Raw genomic sequence first — 17,101 nt, 5'->3', positions numbered from 1 at the left:
GGTGATTTATGACTTGGCTTAAACTCCAAGTTTTTGGTCTGCACCTAGTAAAAAATTATGACTTGTTTCTTTTCATTTAGGATCTGGAATACTTTTGTCACTTAGGTTGATGCTAGCACGAAGAAGTTTTTTTTTTTTTAAATCCACTGAAAAGCTTTGTGGCTGTACTGCCCCATTAAACACAGCTTATATTTTAAGGCAGGTAAAAGGTCAGTCCTAAAAACTTCACTTGAACTGAGATGAATATGATCAATCAATAATTAACACTGTTCACCTCTGATAAGTCCAAATTCCTGCATATAGCAGGCTTCTCTTGGCACGTCAGGCTTGTCAGCTTCATTTTCAATTTTACCTGCCAGCAAGTGATAGCAGCAAAATGATAGCAGACATTCTGCAGTTTTTTGTGTCCTGGGTATCGTTTGTTCATGGTACTAATTTTATAAAGGAAAGAACACAATAGGAAGTAACTCAGAGAAAGCAGGAGTTTCAGAGCAGCACTGCTGGGAAGGGCCTCTGGATAATTACTTTTAATACAGATTATTGAAAAATAAGCTGTTCTGTGCCAAAGGAAAGCTATTTGGGGGCACGAAAGAGGAGGTAAACGTCTGCGTGCGTGTAAAGGACAAGTGACTGGAGGCTGGGGAATCAAAGTGGATTTATTCAAAGGAAAGGTACAGCCCGACAAGGTTTTCCCACACCGCTCCCGCGGTTAATGCCAGCCTGATCTTAAAGAACCACCATTTCAGGTCTCCGTGGTGCTGGGCCTCTGCTGAAGGGAGAGGCGAGCCACAGCCGAGCCGAGCCCCTGCGTGGGGTGGCTCTGCGGGTGGATGCCCGCCAGGAGAGGTCCAGGCTGGGCCTTCCAAGCCCCGCTCGGGCAGGGCCTCGGAGGGACTTTAACCCCAGCCCCACCGTGAAGGGAGAACACGCTATCCTCCCGGACGTGCCGTTCCTAATCTCTCACTGCTTTATGTTTTTAGCTTCTTTGTTTTCCTTGTCCTGCTGCCAGCAGGGCAGACAGTGCAGGCAGTCAAGGAGCAGCTGCCTGCGGGAGCTCTGAGGTTCACGTCACGCAGGCAGGACTGCCGGGGGAGAGCGAGCGAGGGGGTGAGATTAGGTGAAACATTAGCCACGCCGTCTTGGCTTCCCTCCAGAGCCTTTCAATTATTTCTTTATGTGCTGTTGGTGCTGTGCTTGTTTGGCATTTAAAAGGTATGCTCTGAGAGGATTTCACAACGAGCTGCCATTTTACAGTTCAAAACAGATGCGAGCTTATCACCCATGGAAATTTATGTCTCCCCTCCCTCAGGGCTTGCAGCAAAACCACTCCAGGCAGATCAATCATGAGGACTGTGTAATAGGCTAAAAATAATGTGAGTTATAAAAGTCTGGAAGCTGTTGCTCATTTTGTGATTTGAAGATTCAAATGCCAGTCAATACCAATGACTCCAGTAGCTGTACAATAGCAGATAAGGGCCAAATAGTCTTCTAAGATGATTAACGTGACTTGCAATCCACTTACTTCAATGCCAGTGGCCAAACTGTGTCTCCTCCGTTTCCCAGGATGCGGGGAACAGGCAAATATTCATACAGTTCTTTGGGAGCAGAATTTCACCCTAAATGCAGAAAAATAGGGTTGGAAGGCAAAATGAACTGTGCCTGTATCGGTCCTGACAGGTGCTTGTCTAACCAGTTCTTAAAGACTGGATGGAGACTCCACCAGTGCCCCAGGCAACCAGTTCCAGAGCTTCCTCATCCTTGCACTGGACAGCTTCTCTTCATCCAGGTGGGAGCATGGGCTAGGTTCCTTATCTGCCGGTCCAGCTGCATAAAGGCGGAGCGGCATGTTGCAACACCACTGGTGACTCGCAGAGTGTCCTAAAGACAGTACTTCCTTCAGGTCAGGGTGGGGATGGCGAGAGGAATACCGCGATAAAGCCTGGAGTGCAAATTCAGATGGCTGAAATACATCTTCTGCCCAGGATGAAAAACAGAGAGGTCAGAGAAGTAAGTAAATGCGGGCATGAGCTTTCACAGCTTGTGTACGCATCGTAGGATTATATCTTAATGTTGTGCTGGGATTTGTACGGTTGTTCTCAAGGGAGGCTAATGCACTGAAGATGACTCTAACGAAGTGCTATTCTTTAAAGGAACGGGAGATTCAAGTGCTCAGGGATCAAATATTTTATGTTTAATCCGGACTAGCTCTCTGACAAATTTTGTTGGCTGAACTGTTATGCTAGTGCTGTGTTAACACTAGAAAAATGGGCAGAGGATTTTTTTGGATTTGTAAGGAATAGGTAATATTCTGACTAACTTCCAGGCAGTTAGCACTGGTTTTGAGCTGATTTCGCTTTTGCATCTCCTGGCAGACATCATGCAAAGAGTAGCTTGAGAAGAAAGACATGCCTGCAATTTTACACATGTGCAGCTTGCCAAGAGAGGTCACTGCAGCGTCCTCAGTGGATGCGTTCACAAGGGCACGAGCAACACACTCACAAGGGGCCACTGCCCGCCTCGTAGGGTTTGGATCACGCACAGCACTCTTAGCCCCAGATGTGAAGAAAACTCAGCACTCCCCTAATCATGGGAATGACCTTAATATCATGAGGTATTTCAAAAAAGGCTATGTTTCTTTTGTTGTTTTTTCTTTTCTCGTGTGTGTAAAAGAGAAAGGCAGACAGTGAGTGTTGCCAGTTCCTTTAGGTGGACAGAGAGTGATACCCTCTTCTGTAAGAGCTCTCTCTGGCCTCCCGAGAGTAGGAAGTTTCCAGCTGGCCATCAGACTCTTAATTTCTAATGAATTTATTCTAGATCCTACCAGCCCACATCTGCTCTCTTCTCTTGCTCAACAATTAGTTACGCAACCTGGGGAAAAAATGCTATTAATTCCTGAATTTCCAAGCTCAGTTCTTGCACTTAAGACTTCTTGCGCATCTCTCTCCCCGCCTCCTGCAGTTCCTGGGTTCTCCATCCCAGGGTGGAGGAAGGCAACACTGGAGATGCTTCACTTCCCTCCCACTGCTCACAGACCCGGTGCTGAGGGATGGAGGGCAAAGGGGGAACAGAGCACAGGATGAGACACTTTTCATTGACTGATATCCAGAACGAACTATTTTGCATGGCCTTCTGTATAACATGGACTAAAGAGCTTCCCTGCATTCGTTCCTGTTTGAACTATTGCTTTTCTTTGAGTAAACCAGCCAAGTTTAATTAAACTATGCCCAGTGACAAAGAACCTATCCTCTGCTCTGTGTAAATTGTTCCAGCAGTCAATTTCTCCTCTCTGCTAAAACCACATGCCTTGTTTCTAAGGCAGATTGTCTAGACAGATGTGTGTGAGAGCCCACTTCCAAACTTTTGCTCCAAATACAGGTACTCCTAAATTACACCTGTATGAGCCCTTCCCTTTGCTGTAGTGAAGAGCTTCAGCTTTTGGAAACTCTTGCTCTGACACATGTTTTCCAGTCCTCAGTCATCCAGTCGACTCCTTTCTGAAACCTCTTAATCTATTAACATTCTTCTTGAATTGTACACATGAGGCCAGGACACTTCTAAACTGAGACCAGTTATAGACTTTGTCCATAGCATCCAGAGTTCCCAGGTTCACACACACAAGGATTCCTCTAGCCCTTTTGTTGAAGCAAACATTTCCTCCTGTTGTGCTATCTGCCTTGATCCCCCTGCAGAGTCACTGCTTCTAAGGGCTCCATTAACCTGTGAGGGAGCCCTGCAAGATTTGTCCTCTCATGAATGACTTGACTTTTGGCTGTGCTGAAGTTCATATCAAAAATTGGTTGCTTCTGTGCAGCTTGCCAAGTATGTCATATTGCTCCTTATCGGGGATCTAATTTCTTCATTATGGACCACTCCATCATTTCACGTGACTTTGGGTCTGTCCCTGCTCACAGGGCTATCCATGCATTTCATATCAGATAAAATACATAAGAGGAGTAGGAACAAAGACCCTCTGTCCCACCTGAGCTCCTGAACCACAAGGCTGAATCACATTTCTTGGACTTCCTTTAATTTTGGCTGCCTAGTAGAGAAAACAGGGCTGTGGACGAGGACCTCTAGCTCATCTCTCCTAGTTAATGAGCATGTGCCAAATTTGCTGGGCCTGCTCAGCCACACCAGTGGCCTGTAGGCTAATGTTAGCCAGGTGACATCGTCATCTGTCTCACTGTTCCTGGAGGAGATGGGGAGTATTACTAGAGGTGTTCCTGTAGGGAGCCTTTCTAAATTACCACATGAAACCTTCTCATCATGCCGTAACCCAGATTACAGAGCAGCCTCCACCCCCGTCTCCCCAGCCCCTCACCACAGCAGTGCAGAAACCTTGTTCAATGGCTGATGATGGATGAGGGTAGAGACAGCTGTTTGCTTCAGGGGATGCTTCCTGCTCCTGTGGGTTGTGCCACCAGTATTGGGTCCCAAAGCTAATTAAAGTGGACTGCTGTTTTTTTTAGAAAATATTGGGCTCCTCCACAAGGCACAGGACCCAGTCTGTGGTGCTCTGCATGAAACTCAGTGCTGAGGTGTATTCAGAGTGCATGCACTAGACTGAGCCCTTCAGGAGACCCTGGTGCCAGGATGCCTAGTCCGGGATGCCACACAGCCGTGGGCATGAAGTAGGTACTAAGAGTTCAGCATGTGTGAGATGGTGGTGAGTCTGGGCTGTGCAGAAGCCCAGGAATGCTGAGGTCCGATAGCGAGGTACCACATGAGGTTGGGAAATGGCAGGTTTGGTTGCAAGTGTCTCAAACAGCTTGAGCACCCCCTTCCTTTTTTCCCCGCCCTAGTCACCTGTATCCTTTACTGGATTTAGCCATGGTGATTTTGACTGCAGACCCCATCTATTGTTTCCATCCACACTTGGGCTCTATTTGCTCAGTTCTGCCACTGTCCATTCCTCTTCAGCCACTTCCCATCACTGCAGCCTCAGAGAGGTCCTACTATTTGAGATCTTCGCCAAAGTTTAACAGGTCATAAACAGAATGAGCCAGGTTCTGATCTTGTTTACTTCTGCGACCTTAACGGAGTTCCTCTGGACTTGTACTGATGCACATGAGAACAGATCCTCTCCCATTTAATTTGCCCTACTGCGTATTTGCTAAGTGCTAACTGCATAGTTGGCTCAGTACAGAATGCAGAGGACAAAAAGACTGATGCATAACAGAGAGTTGTTACCTCCCAGATGCTGCTGCCTGGGCTGTTTGCACAGAGCGCTGTAGTCACGGCAGCGGCTCCTCCTACAGTGTCCTTACACCAGCTCCAAAATTACTGAGATCATTTTTTCTTTAAGCACCCTGCTAACCTCTAGGTGTCTTGCTGATGCGTGTAATCAGATTTAAATGTCAACACGATGTTAATATTTAACAATTATCAAGAGGAGCTTCTCACACCTCTTCCTTAGAAGGTACAAAAAAGCCCAATGCCTACCTGTTCCTAGAGCCCTATCATCATTTTGAACCAGATTCAGGTGATATGTTGGACCTTTATCAGTTAGTATCACCTGCAGTAGCCCCTGGCACAGGTTTGCCCTAAAATATGCTTTCCCTAAGCGCCTTTCAGGTTTCTCCAATTGCAGTCTCCTCACAAGCCAGAGAGAGCTTGTATTGTGCAAAACAAGAAATAGAAAAAACAAAAACTGAGAGGGTAAAAAATAGCCTGAACGATTTAATTTCTGGTTTAATTCCAAAAATACATGAAGCCCCTGACATTTCCCACACACAACTCCTTTCTCTGCAGCACAAAGAGGATATATTTTAAACGGTACTGTTAATGGAATTATATGTTGCTGCTGGATAATGGTCTGCTGTGGAGAGATAACTGTTGAGGCAAAGCTGAGGTATTTATTGAAGATAAACACTGAGGCAAAGCCAAGATGTTTATTTTCTAAGCACCAGACTGTAATGCAGGCAAAACATATAATATCATTAGCGTTATTACTAATGCAATGGAAGCCTGAACATGCCCCATCACAAACTCTTGTTAACTCAGTGGCAGCAGAACTGGACCCCAAATGAGAAATGCACCCAGGCTGATCCGAATAGCGATGCCAGAGGGCAGCTCTGTTGCCTGTATCATGGGCAATACCCAAGGGTTGCCCCTCTTGGCTGGTATCTGCCCTTCTGTAGCCCAGGGATATGGCAGAAGTGCTGCCTGGAGACCCGACTGCTCACAGGTGAAGCATCAAGGACATGCACATGTTTGTCTCTGAGCATTGGTGAAGTACAGGTCCATACAAGCACGTGGGCAGCTTCAAGCTGAAGCAGGGCCTGGTACCATGTGGTAATGGAGAAGGACGGGCTCTGTGCTACACCTGGGCGGTGTATGCAGCCGCTCCTGCGTGTTTGGATGTGGTGGGGCTCCTCTGGGAACATGCTGGTGCAGGTTTTCTTTTGTCCATGTCCTGTGGAGGCTGAGAGCCGTGGCTGCGTTGGCTTGCAGGAGGGAATCCCAGCTGGTGTTGGATGCCCTTTTGTCCTAGCCGTATCCACCCTGCACCTCGCAGCAGTGCTGAGCAGGGTCCCAGCCTTGCTGTTCACAGCAGTCACTGGTTTTGGCATTGCGCTTGATAGATGTAGAAAGCTGAGTTGTCTCTTTTCCACCATTCTGCCCAGGGATGGGTGCAGGTCCCGAGTGCGTGAAGATATTTAAACACTTGGCTCCTATTGATTACACTGGTCATCAGGCACCTAAATACACCCATGGGCCTGGACATAACTCCCTAAACCCATTCAAAAAGGACAGCAATATCCTTGAGCACTGTATGCATCTGAACACATTGGTTTCAGATTGGCTGCAAAGTGAATATGTGCACCTACAGAGAATACCCCATGCCACTCTATTATACAGACCTGAAAGACAATACAATCTTCTTAGAATAATTCTACTTCTCAAGACTATAACCCAGATCCTTTTTTAAAAACATAACTGAAAGTTAGGCCCTAACATACCTATCTTACGTGTGTGACCCGATTTTCAAAGGTACTGAGCATCCAAAGTTGCCTATCAGCATCAGCTGAAGGAATAAAAACTTCCAGGATCTCCATCCCTTTAGAAAAATTAGACCATTTCCAAACAACCCAGCCTTTACATATGCATACTGATGTAAACAAAAAAAGAAAAAAAAGCATGTAGCTCTCCTTTATTTGGACTATGATGAATGCCTCCATTGTATCTCTGTCACCAGCACTTTCCTTCCTCAACCCAAAGCATGGCATTGTCTTGAGAACTGCTGATTTGGTTAATCCTGCTCCTGTGGGATTAACTGCTGTGTAGCCATGTGTAGTTCACTACAGACTGGCTGTGCTCCGCAGTGACCTGCTGCATCTCCCTTTCTGACTGTCTTGTGCGTTTCCACCAGTAAACTGGGCACTGAGGGAGATGGTGATGGCCAGGGCTTGCCCTAGCACACCGTCAGGATGCAGCCAGGTGTCCCCACAGGACCAACACAGAGGGGTTTGCCACGGCGCAGACCTGCCTCTGTGGGGTATAGCCAATCTTACTGGGAGCTATGAATTCATCCTAATTGTTTGCAAGGTTCTTTACAAGGTTTGCATATAAAAAGTTGGCAACCACAGAAATGCCAAGGGAACATAATGTGATTCATGCTTGTACAACAAGTGCTATGAGGTAAGTTGACCTGATTACAGAATAGTGTATTTCTAGCTTTTCCTTCAGTTTTGGCAAACTCCCACAAGAGTCATAATTTTGATTTTAGTTCTCCACTGAAGAGGCCATATCCGACATGTAGATATTAATTATTATTACTTGCATTTTGATAACATTAAAAGTTTCCAACAAGATCAACAAAAGTCACCATATACTCATATACATACAACCATGTTTGTCCCAGACTAGCTACAATTGTCAAAGAAATCTGGGTGGAAGGATATGATGTACAAGCAGAAGAAATATTGAGAGTTTACAGGTGTCAGGGTATTCTCGTGATTTTGTCATTAAACTACTTCTATAACTACTCATATATTGAAAGAACAAATTCACAAGAAATAGAGCATAAAAATAAAAGTTGTATGGGAATTTCTGGTAGTTACCCAAGTTTCAGACCTTATGACTGTTTGTACCGTGTTATCTCCCGAATCATCTGTGCCTGTTATTTATTTGACAATACATGTTTTGTCAAGTCAAACAGGCTTCTTTAGAAAGAAAGAGGTGATATTATTGCCCACATAGGATTCTGTGTGTTTAATGCCGAGGTAGTCAAAGCTCTTTCAGGATCATACAAAATACTATTCACCACATGTTTTTCAGAAATTAGCTTTAACTTGTTTATATGAGTAAATGCATTTGCAAAAAAAGACATAAAGGCATGTTGGTTTGCTTTTGAGAAATCTCAGGATTGTTTTAATGCCAACTGTGTCAATGAACTCCAGTAGATTTGAAAAGGAAAACCGTAATTACTGGATTACTTGATGCTATAATATTCAATATTATGGTAATGAGGGATGAATTAAACATGGTATTGGGTTGAGGAACCCCTGCCTTCTAGACTCAACTTCACAGAGGCTTTAATTGGGTATTTAGCAGAAGGCAGTTGGACACATATTAGGGCACTTACGTGAGTACCCTTGACAACATTTTGTCTCATCCTTTCTGCTTCCATACACCAAAAAGTAGATGTGAGTCTTGCCCTCTACTCCTGAACTGCATAGATGGAAAAAATAAGAGTAAAATCAGTTGTCATTTTGGTGTGATCAATGCACTACAACATAAATTGTCTTGATCTGTCAGTATTACAGCATAAAAACTTCAAGCAGGACGAATGTCCTTCCTCAGACAAAATTGATTTCTCTGATAGATAGCTGGAGATGGCAAACAGCAGAAATAGCATGCTAGCTGGAAGTCTCTAGCAGGGGCACCACTGTGCTTTTCTCTTTCAAAACTTTATCAATTGAAAGGATATTTGCATACTCATTGGCCCGTTCAGAATATTTGCTGTTTGCACATGCACCCTGATCTTCCCATAGTTGATATGGGCAGTGTATTCTGTTCTACGTAGCCTCCACAGTCATGGGTATGGTAACTGTGCGTTGCAGCGGTGGTGGGCATGCATGCCCTGACGTGCTCTGCCAGCCACCCCTCGGGGGTGGGCCTTCTGCAGCAGTCTCTTTTGGTGGGATACCAGGCAACACATTTCTCTTTATTATTGTTAGAAAGACAAGGCCAAATACAGCTGCAGCAGGAAGTTCTGTGGTTTGTGGTGGCCTTTAGCTCCTTGGAAAGTTCATTCTGCAGATTGAGAGCTCTCAAAAAAAGTTCTAACTTCTGCCCAAAAGATTTTTTTCTTACCATAGGGACTTCTGTACCTCAGAGGATTGTGGCTGAGAGTGGTGAGGATGATTGCGGTTTTCACTCTGCAACTCTCTGTGGCCTTTTGTAGTGGCTGTGAAGGGTCTCAAAGATGAAGATCCTGAACTATGCTTGAAATGCCATGAACAGCCAGGGTAGAGAGCAGCCAACAGGTTAGATTCTTTCATAGCAGCCCGTGTTTGGCTACAGTCTTCTGTAATATCTGGAGTTTGGAATCACGACATGCAGGGTGAGGAAGATCACCTTTACCTCCCCAGGCCCCAGTCATGGAGGGTGTCAGGTGGAGTCTTCTCACCAGGGAGGGAGCCTGGCAAATGCTCCCTGCAGAAGCTGCTCTGTGTGATTATTGTCAGTCAGGAGTTCAGAGCTACTACCCAATTGCACTTACTTAGCCAATAGTGGGATTGCACGGTTAGCTGCACAGTGGCTACAAACTCTTCAAGAAATGTTTTCCTCTATTTATCAGAAACTTCTCTTTTACTGCAAGTAGCTTTAGACATCTGTTCTCATATGTACAGAAACTGCTGATCACAGCTGAGGTTAACAGGCATTTTTATGTTGATTTTCATAAGTGTATGTTTGAGTACCCATTGCATATGTTATTGTGCCTTTTCTTCATCAAGGCATGAATACAATGCTTGCTGGTTTTGAAAAAAGTGTATTAATTATGTGAAACACTGAGCCCAGCCCAAACATCAAAAGGACTTGTAGGTGCTCACCTTCTCACTGGAGGTTTGCTTGATGAACCCAGTGATCCGTGCTGTACTATGCATGACCATATTCTTTGTCCTTAACTTCTGCTGGTTTGCATATATGTAATAGGTCTGAAATCATTATGATTCCCATAATTCTTCCACACATTCCTAATTGCAAAATTCATGCTTCAGTTAAAAAAAAACTAAATTCATACTAGAGATGTTTTCATTATTATATGTTTTGCTCTGGTGATCATAGAATGAGGAAGATGTTGAACCTGCAGGGAGAGGGAATGGAAAGAAGGATGGATGAGAGGTGGCAAGAGGTGAAGGAAAAGAAAGGAATTTTATGTCTTTTTCTTCAAGCAGAAGATAATCCATTGATATTTAGTAGAAGAATTCATAACGGATTTAAAATTAATTTTGACAATCTTGACAACAGTATTTACCAAGTGGAGGGACAGTCCCCATTTCTACCAAATTTAAGTCTACTGACAGTCGTGACTGCTTTTCTTATTTAGCCATTGCGAAAATTTTGGGCACAAAACTTTTTGCTCTGTGTCTCCTAGGGGTTTGAAAAATTGCTGAATTAACCAATTAACAAAAGTGACTAGCAAAGTGCCTCTGAGGTGTGGAAAAATCTCAAGTCTCCCCTCCACCTCATGCTTGAGATCTCCCATTCTCCTGAGTTGCTGCTCAAGCTCAGAAGGGAAAAGGAGATTGAAGTGAAGGAAATATCTTTCTTTAGAAAATGCAACTTGTTGAAATTACTGCTCTGCGTTGTTGACACTCTTTTAAGCACTAGCAGGGGGCAATGATTTTGACCCATTTGTCTCTCTTCAAATGAAATTATTGGTAGGATTGTGCCAGCATTAGCTGGTGAATTCTTCTAAGCAACATCAATTGGTGGCAATGACAACATTCCAGAAGGCTTATTTAAAATATAGAGTGTATTGTGTAATTCTTTTTATTTGTCTGTTGCACAATCTATTTGCTGATACTTGTTTCTTTCACTCCCTCTCTCTCCCCTAGGCTATCAAACAAAGCTGCCCAACCTTACATTCATCCATCAACCTTGAGTTATTAAGAGAATAACTGCAGAACATTTACAAGTGGATGGGATGGAGTGCTGGCTGCTTTTCAAGAACACAGAGTCAGTGCTACAAAAACTTTGCAAGATGGCAAATTTTCTCATGCTGCCTGTTCCTTGCTCTGCTCGGACCTGCTAGAAGGAATGGTTTCCTGAATTTAGGGTAACTAATCTAGGTTGATGCCAAAACTGTTAATCATATCATATCTAGTACCAGATCATAATTTTATCAGAGTAAAATATCTTTTTTTTTTTTTTTGGTAACTATTTCTCACAAAGGCTTTGGGATATATTGGAGGGAAGGAAGAGATCAGGGTAAGTGCAGACATCTGAGGACTTGTGTTATATGACTTTCTCAAGGATGGGCTTAAAAAAATCAATGCATGAACGTAGAGGTTAAGAGATTTTGTGTCTTACACCAGAAGCGTAACAAAATGGAGGTAAAATGGGTCATACGAAAGGACTTTTTCTCACTGATTAAAAGAGAGAGGTTGTGATAGAGTGGAGTTGCCATGTAATAATCTAAGAATCTGATCAGCAACTTAGGGTGTGCACAAAGACATCTAAACTGATGCAGTACAATTTACTCCTACAGCTTGAAGGGCTGGGTAACACAGTGCAGAGGCTCCGTGCAAGCCAGCACTGAACCAGAAGCCATATAGCCCTGAGTGCTGTGCCAGCTGAACACGATTATTCTGCCTCTCAGTCCCACTTGGCATATCGGCATGGTACTTTGCTGTGCTGTGTGGACTTGCCAAATCAGCTCAGTGCTAGCTTGGGGATCTCTGCATCATGTTCTCTGCAATGTAAATGTACCCTTGGAAATTAAGCTAATCTGTTTGACTTCTAGAGGGGTAGGAGAATGCTTCCTGGCTAGCCAGCATTGCTCTAATTAAGGGGGACTGTGGGAAGAACAAAACATGTCAGTCTGTACAGTTACTTTCCAGACAACAATATCCCGCAGGCACTGAAAAGCTGATCCCTTTGAGCATCCTATATTCTGTTCAGTGAAAAGCTTCAGACTCTACTTTGCTAGTTTAGCTGCTTGAAAATCCAGAGACCAGCCAGCAGTTTGAGAAGTTGTTCCCAAGAGGGAGCACTCAGCTGTCAGGAGCTGCCACTGGGCACAGGACGATGCAGGGAGAGGCTCTGGCGTCCAGAGAAGCAGCCATCACAGTCAGCCTTAGTGGGAGGCACCCAGACAAACTCGCATAGATAGCTCTTCTGTTGTGGGTCCATTTTCTCTGCCTTGCCTTTGTTCTAAGTAGATCAGGCTCTGCTTTAGCAAGGCTGTTTGGTGATGGATACCGCTGTGCTCCTGGAGGCAGAAGAACTGAAGATGAGTCAGGATCATGAGGTCACCCTAGCTGACCACAGGGAGCTGGAGCCTGGGAGAGTCATGGGGCTCTGCGGCAGGAGACGTGGAAGCTGGGGGCCTGGCACCGGGAGAGGGGGCATCTTATGAGATCTGGAATGTAATTTACACAATTATAATGACAAAATTTATGAACTTGCATTTTTAAATTCTTCTTTTCTGTGTCAGTTCGGGAATTGGCCACAAACTTTTATTTATAGTCCACGGTAAATTTGGCATGTCAGAGGGCATTTCATATCAAGAAAAGTAGCATAGTTACACTACTAAAATATGACTAATTTTCAGCAGCTCCCACACTATCTGTGCTTTGTCCACTCAATAACGACACTGCTTGGTGCCCCCCTCCCCCCGCATGCATGGCAATTAGATGGCTTTTACCACTCTACTTCATGTTGTAAAGGTCCTCAGCAATGGCAGCACAGAAAGTAATGTTAGGGAGTGTTTACCAAAGTTGTTTGTGAAGAAATATCACAAATTGAGCCACAAATACTTGAAACATGGAGCGTAAATTCCTGTGATAGCCTCTACACAGGAGCGAAGCTGAATGAAAACCGATGGTTCCTCTCCCTCTAGCTGCTGTCTTCTCCCTCCTTTGTCAGTTCATATCATATCCTCCCTCTGACTTTTCTTCCTACAGCATGTTGCTGTGATATACATCACACATGATACCACCCAGCCTTAGCACCCCCCTGCCTTGCCTTCTGGCTCCCCTCTTCTCCCACTCTCATTCTCAGTGAACTGTATTTTCATCCTCAGAGTCCATCTATCTCATTACTTAGGCTTCCCTCTGCTTCCCCTCCCTCCTGATGTGGCTGAACACTTGTAATGAAATCCCTGGTTATCAATCTGATATTCATCAAGCACATTTCCCTTCCTCTTGTTTAAGTCTCCTTCAGCACTGCCCTTATCCTTTGCTTTATTATTTGGTTCTTCTGTGGCTCCCAGGCCATGAATTCCCTCAAAGACTCTTTGCTCTTGATCTACTTCTTCAACACTTCTCTTTGAGCTTCTGTGTTGCACTGACACCCTGAGTGCTTTCTATAATCCCAGTCGTGGTCTGAGGAACAGTGTTGCCACATGAAGAAGCACTGAATGTTCATAGAAGTTCACCCTGATTTTAGGGACAATTTCCAGTCCCCTGCTGGCACATCTGGTTCAGAGGAAAATCAAGTACCAGTTGCTTACTTTAAAATCTTTCTTCTATACGTTATTTCAGGTCTATCCCTAAGCAAAATATCCCTGCCCTTTTCCCTACAGTACTTAGCAAGTACACCTATTATATTGATTCTTCTGCTCACTCTTTGATTCCTAGGGCAAATGATCTGCCCAAATAGCCCAAGAGAAATCCCCCCTCCCCCATTTAACCCTCCCAGGTTAGCACTGACCCAAGGACCGGCTTCTTAGACCTCACTTCTTTGCACTCTTCCCTTGTCAGCTTCTTTGTCAACCAGCTTCATGCTATCATCTCCCATGCCACAACCAGTGGCAAGCTCCCTGTTAAAGCTTATAAAACTGCTCTCTTACAAATTACTCCTTGTGCTTTCCCCTTTGTTGCTGTTGCCTCAAAAGCAGTCCCACGTACCAGTGCCTGGAAAGGCAGAGAGGCTTATTCTTTTCAGGACAAGCCGTGCCAGGCCAGAAGAGAGCAGCACAGTTTGTTTCATCCTTTGAAATTCTTAGTATATCAAAAGGATCTTATACTGATGCTATTTTCTGTTTATTCGTATTTCTGCTCTCCCCATAGTTTTTCCCATCTTCCCCTTCCCTATGAGGTCCAGAGACATTATCATCACATCCCATACGAGCCAAATCATGCCAATAGCCAAGAGGTGTGGTGGAGTCTAATCTGGGTCACACAACTTTCAATTGTGTATCCAGGCCATCCAGTCCCGAGTTATTTCAGGTAATGAGTTAAAGATAAATCTCCAAGCCATTAAGAAGACAGTATCAGTTGCTGCTGTGTTGTTTTCTCTGCAAACAAAATTCCTAGGAGCATTGATTTCCAAGCTCATACGACTGGTTGTTTGGGTTTTTTCATTGTCTTCTAGACTAGAGCAGTCACTTTCCATGCCAAACCAGGAACAGTTGCAAGAATTTTCTACAGAAGGACCATTCACATAAAATAAATGCATCAGGCATCTGTAAGAAACAGAGTAGACCATTCTTGAAAGCAGAAACTCTCAGTTGACATCTTGGCTGGAATTAAAAATCTTGTTGTGTGATGCTTCAGTATCAACTTCAAACTTCAACAACTTTCTGCTGAAAGTTGTTTAGGAGAAAACAAAATTCTAGTTCTCTTTCTCCCTCCCTCATTTTTAATGTGAATTTAACTGTGTTAGAGGAAGCAAAACTGAGAGCATGATGACAGAATGACCTGGTGCTTTTTCTGAGAGTTGGACTTCTTTTGGACTGAGAGTCTAAAACCCGCCTTGCTGTCTATTGCTGGTGGGCACAATCCATCCTCCAACAGCTGGTTTCTACAGGCCACCATCAAACATTTGAACACAAAAACATAAATCTTGATTTGCCATCATCAGTGCCCTGAAGTGCCTGGTGCTGGCAGAACAGCTCTTTTAAAACTAGACCAGCTGCTCAGCTAGTGTAAATCAGCATAGGACATTGCGAAGCAGAAAAACATTGGTACTGCTTAAAGGTTGTTTTAAAGAAATCAGAGAGTAACTAAATGTTTAACGTGCCCACTGGGAAGGGTATAAAACAGGAGTCTAATTTGCAGAAAAGAAGATTTAAATTATATATGAAAAAAAAAATCTAGTGGCTAAGCACCAGACAGGCTACGTTGCAAATCTTCACTGCAGGTTTGTAAGAACTGATTAGACCAACATCTACCACACATGGATGATTCTGCTCTGGTGGAGGGGCTGAACTGGATGTGCTCTGGAGATCTCTTCAGTGCTTGTACAGCACGGACAAATGGACCTCAGCATTGGAACCTCAGCATGGGATTAGCAAAACACCTTTGGCTCCTTGCTTCCTGCTCAAGACAGGCAGAAGATTTGCAAATCGGTTCAGTCCCATGTGTTAACCTCCATGTTATTCAGCCAAAGTTTCTTAGCCTGCACTTGATTTCTGAGCATAGCTAGGAGAGGAGACAGGCAGTGCACTTAAATCATTCTAGCAAATTCACTAGCAAATGTTAAATCATTCCATTAAAAATTTAATATTACTTTTCCTGCTAAAATGAGCTATAACAGCTATTTAACTATGTTACCCAGGGGTAGCTCCGCTGCTTGCAGAGCCAGCGAAGGTCTGGTACCGATTTCACTGAAGTTGTGTTGCGGAGTCTGAGGATGAAATTAAGCAGCACAGCTAAACTGAGCTCACCGGCTTTAAATGGGGCAGTCCCACTCCTCCCTCCTTCCTCCCCCCTCACCCTCCCAGTGCCTCATCCCCCGCCCCGCTCTTCGTTTTCACCCTGGTAATAATAAAGCCTTTACCTTAAGGAGCCGTGCTGGGCTCCAGCTGACTACGTGCAGAGCCACCTCAGGTCCCATCTGTTGCTTTCCCAGTACCAGGACTGCAGAGCTCATGTCTGGCATCACTGGCGTTAAGCCCAAGATGGTAAATCCAGCGAGATCACTGAGTGATGAAGAGAAGAGCGTGCTTCAGAAAAACTCGACTTCCTCGGTAGTGGGATAAGTAGGCTTGTTATGTCTGGCCACGTGCCAGTGTTGTTAGTGCTGCGTTGTCTCTGGGTAACACTATCTTGATGTCCCTGTGTCACCCTCTCCAGTACCTGTATTGTATGGTTTCTACCATTGTCTGGGGTGTTCCAGCCCTTCTGTTTCATTCCGCAATTTCTTTGAATTGTGCTGTACGTATACTCCTTAACGTATACTGTGCCGTTTCAAAGGAGGAAAAATCAGTTTTTACTCTGTCCTTGTAACTTCTAGTTGGAGTCTCACAGGATAGAGTGCAGTAGATTGTCATCTCCTGGCCTTCAATAGTAAGAGAGAACTATTCATGGTACTTTTTGTACCATGAAGAGTTCATCAGTAAGAAAGAACAGGAGAAGCACATGGAGATTCAGGATATTTTTTAAAGTGGGACATCGAAGGAGGAAACTGTGAAGTAGGAGTCTGGGTGTGAGACAAGACTACAAATGATTTTCATTTAAATGAAATTTTTCTGAAATTTGATTTTGTTAAAGTCAAAATATTTCCAAAGCCATACCAGTTTTGTCAAGGAGAGTGGCAGACAAAGTAATTGAAGAAGTAGGCACACATCATGCTCCGTGACGAGGTGATTAGGTAATTTCCTAGACTAAGATCCTGACTCATTCCCTACTTTGCTGTAATCCAAGTGTTCAAGGATGGAAGGATTTGTAAGTGAGCAGCACAAAAGAAATTTGCATGGGGGATATTGGAAGACCAATGCTCTACTCCCAACCCACATGTGCCTTCCAAAGTGGAAAAGGAAGAGGCTTAGTTTGCAAACAGCTGTCTTAGTGCACTTTTGACAGAAGAGTTATTTGAAAGGCATTATTTTAATCTCTAAAGAACAAAAGCAAAAATCAAATTTCAATACTTAAACATGGCCATAAACAACTTAGATGGCACTTTTGGTCCATGCTAGTCTTGTCAT

General features: G+C 44.1%; 1 long non-coding RNA gene across 1 annotated transcript; it reads left to right on the top strand.

Moving 5' to 3' along the window:
• The first annotated feature begins 1,865 nt into the window (after window positions 1–1,865).
• Window positions 1,866–12,588, top strand: LOC140651823 (uncharacterized). The gene is made up of 3 exons (XR_012042523.1): window positions 1,866–2,007; window positions 11,067–11,287; window positions 11,404–12,588. It is a non-coding gene; the product is annotated as an uncharacterized lncRNA (long non-coding RNA).
• Window positions 12,589–17,101: the final 4,513 nt, after the last annotated feature.

The sequence above is a fragment of the Ciconia boyciana genome, chromosome 5, assembly GCF_034638445.1.
Source record: "Ciconia boyciana chromosome 5, ASM3463844v1, whole genome shotgun sequence".
Lineage (NCBI taxonomy): Eukaryota > Metazoa > Chordata > Aves > Ciconiiformes > Ciconiidae > Ciconia > Ciconia boyciana.
This window is presented reverse-complemented; position numbering and strand designations above follow the sequence as displayed.